We start from the raw sequence: 17,333 nt of genomic DNA on the forward strand, positions 1-17,333 counted from the left end.
AATCTTTGGATGGTGTGCTACAGATTCTTGCAGATTGCGCAGCCTGGAAACATATAGACGAAACATGGTCGGATTTTGGCAGGGAAGCTCAAAATTTACGCTTAGGCCTGGCTATGGATGGCATAAATCCATTTGATCAAAGATCAACATCTTACAGTGTAAGGCCCGTTGTCATCGTCAACTACAACATTCCCCCGTGGTTGACTACGAAGAAGGGGCACCTATGGCTAAGCTTGATTGTGCCAGGGTGGTATAAAGTGAAGAATACGGATGTGTATCTTCATCCACTATCGGAAGAGCTACAACAATTGTGGATTGGCATAGAAATGGTGGATATGACCGGACACACAAGTCGACGGAATGCTTTGATCAGAGACATTCTAATGTGGACCATGCATGACTATCCCGGACTAACAGAATGCTCAAGTGATTTACACTCAAACTCAAACACTGTAAATCTTGGTTTTTCTCAAGATTATCTATTATCATGTGTATACATGCAGGGCTTCAAACAAGCGGATACAGAGCATGTGTCACATGTGGACCTAGACTGAATGCACATGGGGCGCCCTCATTGAAGAAGCAAATCTACAAAGGTTATCAAGCGTATCTTCTAGAGAATCATGTGTACGCATTGGATTTTTGGAAAGAGAGCCACCGACAATGTCTGCACAAGCATGGTTATAGCAGAAGGATATGTGTAATGACGGTTTTCCCCCCAGGGATAAAGAGACTCTCTCTATGATACGAGTTACCATATTGGCCCCGACTCATGATCAATCACTTTCTCGATCCAATGCATATATTGGTAATCTACTATGGGACCATCTGACTGGCAAGAAAGATACTTTGGGAGCGAGGGTTGACCTTAGAAATGTGGATCGTATGGAACAATATTGGCCGCAGATAACATCTGATGGATCGTTAAAACTCCCTAAAGCACCATGGATTTTCACAGGAGCCCAAGCTGAACGCAAAGTAAAAGAGACCATTCGATCTGTGTGGACCCCCATTGGCGTAATGCACTCGCTCCGAACGTGTTTTACTAAAGAAGGAAAGCTTACCGGTTTGAAGTCACATGACTGGCATAAAATGTGTCAGGTATGTTAGAAGTGGAATATATCATAGTGGGAATTGTGTAACAAATTCGTGTGTGCACTTTAATATCATTGTTGTATGTATTTTGCTGTTTATTTTACCGATGGCCATTGAGGGATGTTTTCCTCTTGACGTCCGTAACACAATCTACAAACTTGCGAAGTTGGTGCAATGGATCTCACAAAAGGAGATCAGCGTAGGCTCCATACCATTCGCCAAACTAAATGCTGTGGAGGTTGTGTGCATGTTTGAGAAACATTTTCCTACTACCATGCTAACCATTCAGGTGCATCTTCTTGTTCACATAGTTGATGAGGTGGAAATAGCTGGCACAGTACATTCCAGATGGATGTTCTTTTTAAAACGTTTCACGAAAACGCTCAAGGGATATGTGAGTCAGAAGGCACGTCCTGAGGGTAGCATGGCAGAAGGTTGGTTGGTATCAAAGTCCCTAGTTTACATTGGAGAGTGGCTAGACGGATTTGATAAAGCTTAGGACACGCTATGGCGAACCATAGATGATGAGCGCATATCTGGGATTGTCATGTGCAATCTCGGTGTTGAGAAGAAGATGATGGAAGATCCAATGATGCAAAAATGGATTTCACAATATGAGGATGCAAAGCAAGAGCGACAAAGGGCACGAATCGAGTGGAGACGGGGAAAACGACCACCGATGCATTATCCGGCGGGTCTAGAGAGCCTACCAACATTCATGAGCTTAATATGGTTGCACAACCAATTGAAAAGTACGCAACAGTGCGGTGAAGAAGTGACTGAGGAGGAGTGGGAGTACTCTCGGGGTTGCACGACCAAGGTAACTTTGCAATGTACGACTAGTGACTTTCTAGATGTTTGAATCTTTGTTGGTTGTAGTATAAGTCATACATAGCAGCATGGTGTAAAGGTCGACATTTTAGGGTGGAACGGATCGACAAAAAGCGTTTTACTCAAGATTGTGGAATCGTGAAAAAATTTGAACAGTCTAGTCAACGACGGTCCTCTGATGCAGACCTGTGGTGGCGGAACTCACTTACTTCGGCACGCTACAAGAGATTTTGAGGATTGATTATAGAGTATTTTTTGTTGACTTGTTCAACATGCAGTGCTTCAAGATAATCATGGAGGGTCTCAACGCTAACTGTGTGTAGAGGAGAGTCTGGTTTCCTTGAGGTGGATTCAACTAAGAGATGGATTGACCTAAGAGACACTTTTGTACTACCCGAGCATTGTGGTTCACCATAGCGTGTCGCGGGCTTTATCAAATCCGTCTAGCCACTCTCCAATGTAAACTAGGGACTCTGATACCAACCAACCTTCTGCCATGCTACCCTCCAGACGTGCCTTCTGACGCACATATCCCTTGAGCGTTTTCATGAAACGTTCTAAAAAGAACATCCATCTAGAATGTACTGTGCTAGCTATTTCCACCTCATCAACTATGTGAACAAGAAGATGCACCTGAATGGTTACATTAGGCAAAATTTGGACTCACAAAGGGTTTGACTTTACCTCTCTCTACCAAAACGGACGCATGGATAAATTTTTGCAAATAAACTCCAAAGTTGGCGGAGGTTTGATAGTTAGAATGTCCTCTTCAATCTCTATCTACTATTGATATATAGCATGCCATGAGATTCCTCATATTTTAGAAGATTCTTTTTTTGATTCACCTATGATGTGACAACTCCGTCATAGGTGAATCAAAAGAAGAATGCCATGGTGATGCCTACGCGTGGCTCTTGCCAAATGGTACGCGGTCCTTGCTCGACCATGTAACATGACTAATATTTGGAAGGGATAAGCACCCCCTGTGGACCCTTTGGTGTGTCGAGAAAAAAAAAAGATGATTTTGGTATGGCCCAAAATTTGACAAAAAAATTTGGCATCTTTAACTTTGAGCTCATGGGAACAATCCAAATATTGGATTGACAAGGTAGCATGGTTCCAAACCTGCGTAAGACAGAGAAAGAGAGGAATTGTGAGGGTATTTATTAAAACTAAGCAACTCACACCAAAAAACCTTGATGAATGGTCAAACAGTGTTAGCTCAATTGATAGGGCAAGAGCCTCATGTGTCTAAGGTGTTGGGTTCAAACTGCCTTGACAACTCGTGTGACATGTAGCCCTTAGGGGTTATTCCCCTAGTCCATATGATGGGTTGGCCAACCTTATCTGGCTGGGATGCTCCACCCTCAAGGAGTCGCAAGTGTGAGTTGTAATTTCAAGTTCCTACTCTCCAAAAAAAATTTAAAAAATGTCGAATGTATGATAAGACTAATGACCTAGTATGTTACTAAGATGAGAGCTCACTTACAAAATCGAGTGAGGGAAGAACAGATGTCCTTGTTGAAGGTCACACAGCAACAAAACTCATCTATTCATGGTCTAAACAAAACCTTGGGTAAGAATGTCATGAGCCAATGATGGCACAGCTTGCAAAGCATATGGATTTTCTATTAGGTTGGCTGATTCTTTGAGAGATGTTTAACTTTACAATCATCTTACCAGAAGATGAGGTGGCAGTAAAAACCAAGGCAAAGTATCTTCAAATTTCTCATTGTGACAAAGTACTCGTACACATAATAACTTGTCATTCATTGTGCATACTAAATGTAATTTCTCTTTCTCTCTCTCTCTCTCTCTCTCTCTCTCTCTCACACACACACACACACACACACACACACACACACACACACACACACACATTTTTTTCATTTGCCATTTTTCAAACAAACCTAATTATGGGTGGTGCTGTCATGGACTTTTGAAGGATTAACTGGGATGAATTTGCTATGCATTACCGTAACAAACTAGCTTATTTGTGGACTTTGCAGAATAGGGCCTTGCAATCTGCTTATTATGATTAAAATAATAATTGCAAAGCTGTAAATGGAGTTGTTGGGTGTCAGAAAGAGTGGAGTGGTTGTGGCTAAATCTGAAAAGTGCACAAGAGTACAATTTGAGTATCAATAGACATACTTCTTTGGATTGAAAGCAAGCTTAGGTCATACTTCTTTGGATTGAAAGCAAGCTTAGGTCAGATTAGTCCATGATACGTTATCTCATCTCTTTGAATCAACCAAAGTATACAAAATAAGTATGTTCTCATGCAAACCTTTCTTTTTCTCTCTTCTAGAATTTGGACCAATGGTGGCCGCCCTGCAGCTCAATTTAAGAGACGCAAGAACATAAGAAGAATGTTGATCACAAGGAATCACTTCCTACAATCATCAACCACCCAATGGTATTCTTGATCCATACTCTTATATTCTCCCTAAACTGATTGGAAACCTCTTATTGAGAACTTAGAACAGACATGTCACTGGCAATCGATACTTCGCCCATACTGAATAGATTGCATCAGCAATCCTAGCCAACTACAAACAAGAAAAGAAAATCTCTCTCTCTCTCTCTCTCTCTCTCTCTCTCTCTCTCTCTCTCATGTGCCCTACCCTCCTCAATGATGGCTCTGATTGTCATAATATGGCCAAGAGTGGAGAAGCCTTTCCTGAAACCGGTATGTCCCGCCGCTTGTATGCCCTCCTTCTCTGCCCATGTTCAACTGGTGCTCAAGGATAGATGCATACAACCGTGCCAATGTGTTCAATCATGATAGTACGATAGATTCTAGGCTCCATAAGATCACCTGCCTTGAAGATAGGCACAATAGTAGACAGTCTCCAAGTGTCAGGTAGACCCTCGCACATGACATGATTGAACAAAACTACAAGAGTAACATCTCGGACCTCCACAATGAGATGGCCGAAGCAAGTAAAAACCAGAAAGAATGAGAAAGAGAAAAATAAAACAGCAGCGTCTTCATGGGTTGAAGTGATTATGAAGACACAATAGAAGGTAGATGCAGCGGAGACCCATCAAGGGCCTGGACAGAACCCACTACATGTTAGTGGATATAGATGGGAGTCCAAGAGACCAGATCAGAGCTTATAGGACGAGGGTCCAGCGGAGTAGCAGTACTATACAAGGAGAAGCTACAGCCAATAATGCACATTGTACGCAAAGATGCTCATGCTTGGTATATGTGGGTGAGATTGAGGTCTGAGAATGGCATATATCTCTACACTGCTATCTGCTATTTCCCCCCAAGTACATAGGTCTATGCTAGGCCTAGAGGGCAATCACCTTTATATGTTCTAGATGATGGCATATGGGAGCTTTCCAGGGATGGTGAAATTATCCTCCCAAGGGGATTTAATGCCCGGACGGGTAATGCTCAGACAGTTTTCTATGACACTTCAGAGGAGATTCTTAGAGAGCTGGATGTAGGAGATTTGGGGCGTGATACACATTCACACGACAAAGAGTGGACAGAGTATGGGAGACACCTCACGGACATGGAGACTAGCCATACTTAATGGCCTGCAGCGTTTTCCTAGAGCGTCCGGTTTCACATGCTTTCCACACAGGCATTTGGCCAGCACAGTGGACTGTGTCATCGTACAGTCGAGCTTCATCTCCTCCATTCAAAATTTGACAGTGGACCCAGACCAGTGGGTGTAGTAGTGGATCATGCTCTCTTGACACTTTCCGTCTCCTTTCAGTTCAGTACAGCCTAGTTTTCAAGAGGGAGGACACATACCCGCTATACATTTACACCAGAGACTAACTCTGTTTATACAGAGGAGATCTATAGTCGTCTATGTACAGCAGCGAGGCCACACGACTTTGTGAAGGAGATTATCACTTCACTGACTCAGACATTTGCATGATGCAACAACAGAGGCATATCCACAGGAGGGCTGACAGCACGTTCGTGGCCGACATCGACAGGGACCACCACGCCAGTCTGCTGCCCCTGGTGGCCGCCTTGCTCCACGCCAACAGCAGCGGGTTCTTACAGGGAACCGTTTTGACCCCTATAGCAGGACAAGCCGACGGACACACCTTCCACCCCAACCTCGCCACTAACAACCACCCCTCCTACCACTCCACCTACCCCCCGCCTCAACCACCTCCCCCCCCCCCCCCCCACACACACACACACACATTTCCCCCGCTACCGCATCCCCCCCTCCCATTCCACCTACCAGCCCCCCTGCTCCATCTTTTACCCGCCCCTCCTTCCGCACAGCCGACCCAGGGGACAGGACCTCCCTCGACAACTAGGAGGTCTCTTGGCAGTGCTTTTGCTATGAGCCCCCTGGCGCAGGAGGAGCAGCCTTTTCTGTGGACACCTTTGGTAGTACAGACATCACCTTTTGCAGCAGCCCCTCAAGGGCTGACTAGCTTCGACATTCGTCATCGATGGGACTTCTTCGCTTACGATTTCACACGATTCCTTGGCGACTCTTATCCTGACCTAGAGGTTGCCTGCTTCAGAGTTCACGTACTTTTTCTAGTAGCTAGAGGGGTAGACGCCCTGGACACAGCAGTTGGTTTCTCCTCCCCACTGTGTGGCAGGGATCACACTGAGTGGACCTTGGATTCAATGATGGACTGGCTTCAAGTTTATGCTCTCTGGTTCTCTCACCACGTGGGAGTCTTGGGAGTGATGGACTTGATACAGACTTTGTGACCGTTGGCCAAGTTTTGTGTGACACCACCAGATACAACAGGATGTAGGAACATTGTGCTACGCTTTTTTTGACACGCAGAGTACACCATGTTGTGTATATGTACACGAGGACTCCTGGACAGGAGGTAGCCCTATGGGCTGCACACTCTTCCTGGGCTTGGATTGGATAGTCATGCCTATCTCGAGGTCGCTCGGATGCGGATTACTCCCCATCTAAGCCAGCCTCGAAGATAGCAAGGTTGACTACTGTTGTAGCATCAGTTTTTTCTCACTGATCCCGTGAGGAAATTCTCATGGAATGTGCAAGCATTAGGTGGACCCGAGTTTTGTCAAAGGGGTCACTTGCGTCAAGAGCTTCAGAGATGCATAGTGGGTGGTATGATTGATATACTTATGATCCCAGAGCATCATCTTTGTGAGAGCCGCATTTGGCGTTGTAGTCAGATTATCCATGGTCGCTATGAGACCTTTTGGTCAGTTACTTTTGGGCCTGGAGGCATCCAGGGAGGTGTATGTACGGCCTCATGGAAGTAGGCCGTTGTGGGCAGAGGTATCATGGTGTCACATAGGGCCCAATGGATTACTATTCAGGTTCGCGGTAGCCTCATTAGCTTCTAGAACGTCTATGCACCTAACCATGCCATGAGAGTGCACGGGCTGAGTTTTGGTCACACATTGTGAAGTCTTTGTCCCATGTTGAGTTGTGGTGTGTTGGAGGGGACTTCAACATGCTAGAGGACCCCTCGGATAGGATTGGAGGCAACCATGCTACTGTGCACGGAGCTGAGTTGGTAGCCTGGGAGCGCTTATGTATGACCTTGCGGATTTCAGATGTTTGGGAGCATCAAGGCTTTGTGCGACCCCTTGACAGTCAATCTTTCTCTCGATCTGACCGCAGAGTAGGGGGTGTGAATCTATCTCGGATAGATCAATTGTCACGTGAAACATCCAACCCTATGTGTCCGTGGACAAGCTACAGCATAACAGGGCTCAGTCAGTTCCATCAAGTCTAGTCAGTCTAGATTAGAAGTGATCTGGCACTTTTGTGAGTCTATTTGTAGACCGTGCATGCCCAGTCACTTAGTGTAGATGCATATCCTCTGATTACACACAACATGATCATCAGTATTCCCATCCGGATCCATTAGAATCAGTTAGGGGATTTTTCCAATGACTTTAGCCTATTTTCCCTATTTTTGACATTTTTCACTTATTTATTAAGTGACTTTCGTTGGGAACTGAGTAGGGCAAATTGGGTAAGTTAATATATAAGAAAACCCAAGTTAGCACTCAATGGCAGAAGAGGCAACAAGAGCCAAGCTCAGCAGGCAACTTCTCAGCCGAACCTTGGTGGTTTCCCGCTCCAAGCAAGATCCCAAGCATTGGCGTTTTCTCCAAGCACCAGCCCTAGCGTTTTCTGACATCAGCAAGGCCTACGTTTCTGGCATCAGCAGGTCCTCCCCACAGCAGAAACATCAGCCTAACGTTTTTGGTCTACAACAACCCTCGGGTTTTTGGATTTCAGCAGCAGATAAAGACCGGCAATATTCACCTAAAGTGTAGTAGATTCAGCCCGTAAAGACCATCACTTTTCAGCCCTAAGAAACCTCAGTTTTCAGCCCTAAACCTGTAGATTTTCAGCGTCAAAGACCCACAGAAACAATCCCAAAAATCAGCGTTTTTGGACCCGTAGCGAATTTCAGCCCATAGCGTTTTTGGACAGCAGTAAAAGGATTCCAGATTTCAGCCCTAGTGTCGACTTCGTCATCATCGACATAGCCTAGACTTGCATCAGTCTCACGCATACCATTTGTACCAGATTGTGCAATCATAAGTTGACCACTCTCGCCGACGAGAGTGGGGCCTTCGGAGGAGGATTTTACTACATCTCTGGTGTTGTATCTCTCTTCTCACTCTATCTCTCAGTCTCATTCACTTGCACGCAGAGTGTCCATTCACTTTATTTGTGATCATAGCACTTTCTCATTAAGAACAGAAAACTCTCCCTGCCATAAGAACTAAAAGGAACCTTGAGCACACTATGGAGCACTCATCTTGAGCAAAGCGCAAACAATCATCCGCTGCACCTAACATTGGTATCAGAGCTTTGGCAGTGTTCTGTATCACTCAAGGAAAGAACCACAAGAATCACAAGAATTTTTTTTTCTTGTTGTGGTCGCACGAACCCAAGTTCACTTAGGCGTGTCGATTCTTAATCGTGTTTTTGAAGAGTGACAAGAATCCCAAGAAAGAAGAGTGACAGGAATCCCAAGTAAATTACTTGTAAATTTACTTTCAATCTCCTTGCAAAACATTCATTTTCACAATATAATACCTTGTAAAGTTACAACATATGTTCCTCTAGCATTGCAACATGAGGATTAACACTTTATCTCCCCTTTGCCACACAATCATTTTACTCATCTATAACTCCTAAGACAAGTTTCCCTTTAACTATTCTAACATTTGTGTGAGATCAAACTTGAGCTTGAAATTTTTTCACTCTTCTATGTAGACTTCCATGTGACCATGATCCTATAACATGACATCTAGAAACCATTGGCATGGACCATCATTATTAGAATCTTCATCACCCTCCAGAGTCCCTTTGCCTTTAATCCATGTTAATAAAACTTTGTTGCTTCAACTCTTTTGACTCAACTTATATTACAACTTTTAAATAGAGAAAAATGACAATTTTTTAACATCACAGATGAGTCCGAAATGCCCAAAAACCTCGAAAACGACTGGCTATATACATCGTTCTGACACCCGGAGAGGTCGGTATGGCCAAAAAAGGCCTCCTGAGGCACTATCCCGTACGGTGCGAGGAGAGGGGTAGCCAGACTCCTGGCTACCCTGGCTACCCCTCTCCTCGCACCGTACGGGATAGTGCCTCCGGAGGCCACTCCTGGCTACCCCTCTCCTCGCACCGTACGAGATAGTGCCTCCGGAGGCCTTTTTTGGCCATATCGACCTCTCCGGGTGTCAGAACGAGGCATATAGCCAGTCATTTTCGGGGTTTTTGGGCATTTCGAACTCATCTGTGATTTCAAAAGTTGCAAATAATATAGCTTTTAAAAGTTACAAGTGTTATATATTGTAAAATTTTTGTGACTATGTTTGGGTCCAATATGCTTAATAGATCTATATATAAAAATATATCTATATTAGGCAGGAAAGGTGAATCTGTGAATGCAAATAACCCACATGTCATGATTGGGGTAATGAGATTCTAAAACTAACCCCCTATCCTAGGGTAATGTGGCACCAAATTGGTGTTCCAAAAATGACCCACACAACATCAGGGGGTAGTGAGATTCTAAAAATACTCCCTATCCCGTTGTGCAAGCAAGACATAGTGTGGCACCAAATAGGCCTTTTGCTAATATCTTGTACATATAAGAAAAACCAATGGAATCCAAATAATAAGGTCACTCAATATTTTTTTGCATCTTGTGTGCATGCAGCCAGAACGACGCGATGAGGGGGGGAGTGACAAGCTGTATGATGCCCTCTTCGCGCTGTCTGGGTAGGAGCAAAAATAATGCAACATGGAGAGTGTCAAAGTCTTTGAGCGCTTTTGCACATGGTTTAGAAAAATAAGTCCAAATAATAAGGTCACTCAAGATTTTTTTGCATGGTGTTTGCATGGAACCAGAACGACGCGATGAAGGGGGTAGTGACAACCTGTATGATGCCCTCTTCGCACGGTGTGGGCAAGAGCTAAAATGATGCAACATGGGGAGTGCCAATTTTGTGTGTTGTTGCACATGATTTAGAAAAATAGTCCAAATAATAAGGTCACTCAAGATTTTTGTGCATGGTGTGTGCATGGAGCCAGAACGACGCGATGAGGGGGGAGTGACAAGCTGTATGATGCCCTCTTCACGCGGTGTGGGCAGGAGCTAAAATGACGCAACATGGGGAGTCTCAAAGTCTCTAAGTGCTTTTGTACATGATTTAAAAAAACATTAGGAATCCAATTAACAAGGTGATTCAAGGTTCTTATGTGGTGTGGCCGCAGAGCTAGAACAACACGATAGGAGGGTGACAAGCTCACACATGACAAGAGCACTATGGGCAAGAGCTGGACCGGTGTGATAGGGGGAGGAGTGAAAAATTCATTGAGTCCTTTTGCGCACGATGTGGGTACACTAACAAAACAGGGCGAGTGGGGGTAGAGTGTAGTTCAATCAAGCCACAATCGCACAGTGTGGTCATTGATTCAAAACAATGTGAGAAAGGATGTCTTCAGGTGTGGTCCCATGTTGATGTAGATATTATGTACGCACGTGCTGAGTGCAAGCTCTTGATGCGGTGCTTAGAAGTAGAGGCTAAGTGAAAAGTAGACATTTAAAAAAATACGGATTAGTCATTAATAGGCGTCATCATCACTGTTTGAAAAGAAAGATTTCGTATCTTCTAGCTTAATATTGTATAATATTAAATAGAAAAGAGCACTTGTACATCAGGCCCAGAATATGATGTTATACATCAAAAATAATAGGAACGCCATCAAGTATAGGCAATTTAGCTAAATGAAAGTGACATTTAGACATTTTCCGCTAAAGTGGAAGCACAAAAGCTCAAGCTAGAGGAGACAGGAATGCCATACTTTTGTATACGTGTCAAGTGAGTATTGGCCTATTTCTTAATCCGTGGATTACCAAACAACCCTTTTTTAGACGTTTTTGGCCCTAATGTTGAATATACTAATTATGTTTTCATTGTTCAATGTTGTAAATGTCAAATAGGTCAACGTGGATGAGCTCACGCTCACGATTGAAACTCTAAAGAGTGTCAACAAAGAGCAAGACCCTAAGAAGCAAGTGATCTTTCGTGAGCTCTACTTGGAGCTCGAGGAGATTGATCGCCGGGTTTCTCACACACGATCATGCAAGAAGGTTGTCATCCATGGATTTACATCGGTTACAACTACAAGGGCTTCCACTCCCCGTGGTGGTGGTGGAGGCAGAGCATCAAAAACACCCACAGAGGCTCCTACGACCTATGTGCGGCTCGGCTCCGGAAGCAGTTCTAGTGTGGCGGCCATCACTATGGAGGATGTTCCTAATTGTAGGCCTATCATTATGCAGCCTAGAGAGCCAAAGTATGATAATGAAGGCAATCTCATTAGCGATGGAGATTATGAGTCGTCATCTTTCGACTCTTGTGAGTCAGAGAATGATGTTGATGAGCATAGCTCGCAAGAGGAACATGAGGAAGATGATGAGAGCACTAGTGACTAGAAGCTCTTAGACTTGTTACTTTAGTCTTTAGTCTCTCCATTTTGTGTCCACTTTTGAGTACTTTGAAACCCCTTGGTCCCTCACCTTTTTTGTATAATCTTGATTATCATTTTGGTTTATGTAATGCTCATTCTCTTGAGTATCGACTCTTTGCATTGTAGTATTGTAAATTGTACTTTGTACAAATGTCAAGTGTCTTAATGAGTAAATTTTTAACCCAAGGGCCTAGTTTCTTTGTTTTTTTATTTGCGCACGTGACGTCGTCATACATCTCAATTTTTTTTCGTTCGTTTAGTACCGCACATCTTCGTACGTGTACAAAAAGTACAGGATCGTATGAGACCAATGTATACCCTATGACAGAGCAGATTTGGCTTCAGGTTCTTCGGTTGATGCCAGCCCTTTCCACAGCTCGACAATACACTTGGGGTGCAGCCTAGAGAGCCAAAGTATGATGATGAAAGCAATCTCATTAGTGATGGAGATTATGAGCCGTCATCCTTCGACTCTTGTGAAGAAGAGGATGATGTTGATGAGCATAACTCACAAGAGGAAGATGATGAGAGCACTAGTGACTAGAAGCTCTTAGACTTGTTACTTTAGTCTCTTCATTTTGTGTCCACTTTTTGAGTACTTTGAAACCCCTTGGTCCCCCACTTTTTTTTATCATCTTGATTCTCTACTTATCATTTTGGTTTATGTAACGCTCATTCTCTTGAATCTTGACTCTTTATATTGTAGTATTGTAAATTGTAATTTGTACAAATGTCAAGTTTCTTTAATAGTAAAGCTTAAACCCAAGGGCTAGGCCTTAGACTTAATAATTCTTTGTTTTTTTATTTACAATGCACTCATGTCGTCATACATCTTGAATTTTTTTAGTTCGTTTAGTACCGCACATCTTCATACGAGTACAAAACGTACGGGACCGTATGAGACCAGTGTATGCCCTACGGCACAACAAATTTGGCTTGGGTTCTTTGGCTCATGCTAGCCCTTTCCACAGCTCAACAGTACATTTGGGATGCTGCAGCCTGGTCCACACTCACGGGCCTTGCACTCCACTTTGAGCTGACTTCCACCAGCACGATGATTATGATTCAGGGGGGTCGACCTACACATCAGCCGGCTACATAGCTCATCCCCCAAGAGTGGTGCAGTGATAGAGAGTGGTGTTGGGAGCTTATATGTGGCTTGACACTCTGGTTCATCTAGCGGGCCCAATGCTTTCGCATCTTCGAGGCGCGCCTTGTCCCACCGGCACCGAGACCTTTCGTGACTTTTGGTTGGAGCTGATTCATACACTCAGGGGTCAACTTGAGAGACTTCAGGGAAGCTCCGTCCGCATGCGAGAGCGCCGAGAGGCTTTCTTACGACTTTGGCGTCCAAGGCCTTTTTTCACCATGGTTTAAGGTGTGCCTAGATGGCATTACTGGCACCTGTGTGGCTATTTCCTCCTCCCATCTCATGACCTAGCTCTCATTGTACATACATTTTTTCTCATTGGGAGTGTCTCCCCTTTTTTTCTAATGTAGCCCTCTCTTGTAGAGGTGGTTTGTAGCCCTGTGGGCAGTTTTATCAACTAATGGAAGGATCTTTTTCTTGAAACAAAAAAATAAAGTCCAAAGTTGGACGGAGAAGAGAAAACCTTATGGGGGCAGCTCCTACGAAGGGTAGCAAATGAGAGGGATGCGGCGGTTGTAATAGACGTGGGGCTGGTGCTGAGCTGTGTCGCAAAGCAGGCTGAAGGTGGTGTTGTGTAGCCAGAAAGAGTCCCAAGCAAGGGCAAGTGCGAACAAGGCAGCAGCAGGGTGCAGCAGCGCAATTAGGTTAGCTCAGCCAGTGCGTGCAACAAAAACAGCAACAGGTCACCAAAAGTATCTCGACAGGCAGCATGCAGGTCCGAAGGCCAGCGCACATAGCTCAAGAAACCGGTGTCAAATTTTAGGTCGACAGTTCTGTTACGCCCTCCCTTCCAGTACTCACTGGATGCACCCTCGCTGACTCTTACACAGTCCGAGATCACCGGGCTCATTTGCTCAGCTAGACACTAGGAGGACATGGATACACCCAGCACGGGAGCTGGGCACGAAGATGGCTTTCTACAGAGAGCATCTTCTCTAGCTTACAAGGACGGTTTTGTGACGAGGCCCAGATACATGGACACCCACTTGTCTCATGGGATACGATGTGCTATTGGTCAGATACGCATATCTTCACACCAGCTACGGATCGAGCTGCGGATCGAGACTGGGAGATACAACGGAGTACAAGCAGAGGCCAGGATATGCCCCTTGTGCGGCACTCAGCCTGAGACAGAGTTGCACTACACATGCCATTGCCCCGTCTACTACGAGATACGAGGCCGCTTCCATTGCTTGTTGAGAGAGAGCTTTGGACCACTCTCCAGAGTCATGCGGTACGAGGATCAAAGATGCCTGGGTCTGTTTTTGCTCGAGCTGTGCAGACACAGAGAGAGCTTGATGAGAGGAGAGGCTAGCCAGTCTCAGAGATAGATCACAGACTTCTTCAAAGCTGCCATTGGACACCCGAAGGAGCTACTACCACAGCAGAGCTCGTCGCCTCACACCAGAGGCACACTGATCGATCGAGCGACCGAGCTGGGGAGATGCAGACGCCCACGACTGCGCAGGACTACACAGCATCGACGGAGGCTGTATCAGAGGATTCGGATCACTTTGGCCCGACACGCACGACGCCCGGTCAGACTACTGACCATGGAGGAGATTGATGAGATCCACCAGTGACCGATGCTAGATCTCTTGTGATCTAGCTATCCCAGCCAGCTGCTTAGTTCACACCTAGCAGTTTAGGATTCCATAGTATTTTATTTTTTCATTTTTTCATCTTGTTACTCTGACCTTGTATTAGATCCACCACATTGTAACTTTTTGGTCTCATACGTCACTTTGGCCTTTTGAAGACGTTAATATAACATTTCATTTCATTTCTCTCTCTCTCTCTCTCTCTCTCTCTCTCTCTCTCTCTCTCTCTCTCAATGGGTCAGGAGATCGATACCTACTTTCAAATATGGTCAAGAGATTGTGAAGTATATAGATGCATACACTTACCTGGGGTAGTCTTTACTAGGCCGAGATTTTCTTTGAGAAGAGCAACAAAGACTAGACTAACTAGAGCTGGTGCGTCTCTGGGAGGAATGGAGAGGATGTGTTCGCAGGTTCAGTTCCAGGAACCTAGGACAAAGTTATGGCTCTTTGATACTTTGGTTACCTCTACTATGTTATATGGGGTGCAAGTTTGGGGACCTTCTGTAGGCCAGGATGGTTGGAGGCGTATGGAGAAGCCCCTGGTATCTATGATCTCTCGGCTGATTAGAGCCAAGGCTTTCTGTACCGCATGATATCATTCGAGCGGAATTAGCTGCCCCCCTATGGAGATTGAGGCACTTACCAGATCAGTCTCCTTTTGTACAGAGTACGTGGAATACTACCAGAGGTAGATATGCCAGGGTGGCTCTAGAGTCCTCCAGACAATTAGCTCTTAATAGGGATACATCATGCTGGTATGCACAAATGGCATCATGGTTTCAGACACATGGCTTCACCATGGACAGATTGCCTCCTTTTCAATACTCTCTACAGGCACCCTTGAGGTCTTTGACGCAGGTAGAGATTGATAGACTCATTCGTAAGAATCTGATCCAGTTGGACACGAGGACCTGGATAGAGCCGATACAAGAGTTGGACACAAAGATGGCTTTCTATAGAGACCATCTTCTCCACTTCACGGAGGATGGGTTTGTGATTCGACCTAGCTATATGGACACACATCTTTCTCATGGTTTGCGTTGTGCCATTGGTCAGATACGCACGTCCTCACATCAGCTCGAGATTGAGACTGGCAGATTCAGAGGGACACCAACAGATAGTAGGATATGCCGCTTATGCCATCTAGAGCCAGAGACAAAGGTACATTACATATGTCACTGCACAATGTACTATGAGATACGAGGCCGTTTTCATTGTCTATTCAATGAAGGTTTTGGGCCTCTATCTAGGGTCATAAGTTATGAGGATGAGAGATGTCTTGGGCTATATCTACTTGAGTTACACATGCATAGAGAAACTTTACTTAGGAGAGCTGAAGAGAGACAACCCCAGAGACAGATCACAAATTTCTTTACACTAGATATTGTACACCCAGAAGAACAGACACAGGAGCAGCCAACAGTGGAGAGGTCTGTCCGCACTACTGGCATTCTCATAGATCGAGCATTGGAGCTAGGGAGATCTAGACCACCCCGATGGAGAAGAGGAGCTACACAGTTTCTAAGGAGGCTACAGTAAAGGATTCGAGCCATAATTTTTCGTCGTCCATAGTGCAGATGAAGATGGATCTCTATGAAGATGGATTCTCTACTTCCCTCCCATATTGTCTACACATTGTACTGCTTAGTTCACACATTTCGCGCCTTTCATCTTTCACACCTATCAACTTAGTTTAGGATTCCGCGGTATTTATATTCTATTATCCTAGTTTAATTTATTTTGTTAATCTGACTTTGTATCAGATACACTACATTGTAACTTTCTGGTCTCATAGGTCACTTTGGACTTTTGAAGACGTTAATATAACATTTCATTTCATTTCATTTCTCTCTCTCTCTCTCTCTCTCTCTCCCTCCTCGCAAAGAACCTACCTCAAAGGCATATGTTTTGTGACTTGTCAATAAAGCTTCGCACAAATTTCTTTGCTATCCCAAGTTCCCAAAATCTGAGTTCTCAGAGTACTTCCGTGTGTGAGAGAATGTACGTCCAAAGCATTAGAGGCAATTTAAAGCTTTGAGACATAGTCCTCAATCACATCTTCATAGCCCCTTTTTTACCCAAAGCAAGACAGTCTTCAAGCTCTTGTTTAGGCTTTCCCTAAGTCAACACATTTAGTTTCCGTGCAGTGAAAACTATGAACAACTGAGATGAGCGTGCAAAAACTAACAGCTACATTTGAGATATCTAGAGAGAGATCGAAAAGGCATACAACGAGGCCAACCACATTGATAGATAATATTAACATATGCTAGAACAAACCTTTACATATTGGATGCAAAAACCTCACACATACTAGCTGAATTTTTATGAATGCGTAGACCCATCCTAAGCCAACTGCTTCATACAGCTTCTTACATGCCTGCATTCATATGGATGAAAATTAACTCTCACATCAATGGTAAACAACTAGTAAGCCACTTGGTTGCTTGATCTCTTCACTATAAAAATTTTCATAACATGTACGCACAAGATTATCGTGTATGGTACAAGTGATATTTATCCAAGTGCATGCATATATCACAGTAGATATATGCATATTTTTCCATACATCAAAGGACTCCGACAATGGAATAAGTATGGATCGAACCCCCCCACGATTTCATACGACACACTAAAAACAATGTACATATGACA

The sequence above is a fragment of the Adiantum capillus-veneris genome, chromosome 13 (assembly GCF_014529385.1).
Source record: "Adiantum capillus-veneris isolate H3 chromosome 13, ASM1452938v2, whole genome shotgun sequence".
Taxonomy (NCBI): Eukaryota; Viridiplantae; Streptophyta; class Polypodiopsida; order Polypodiales; family Pteridaceae; genus Adiantum; species Adiantum capillus-veneris.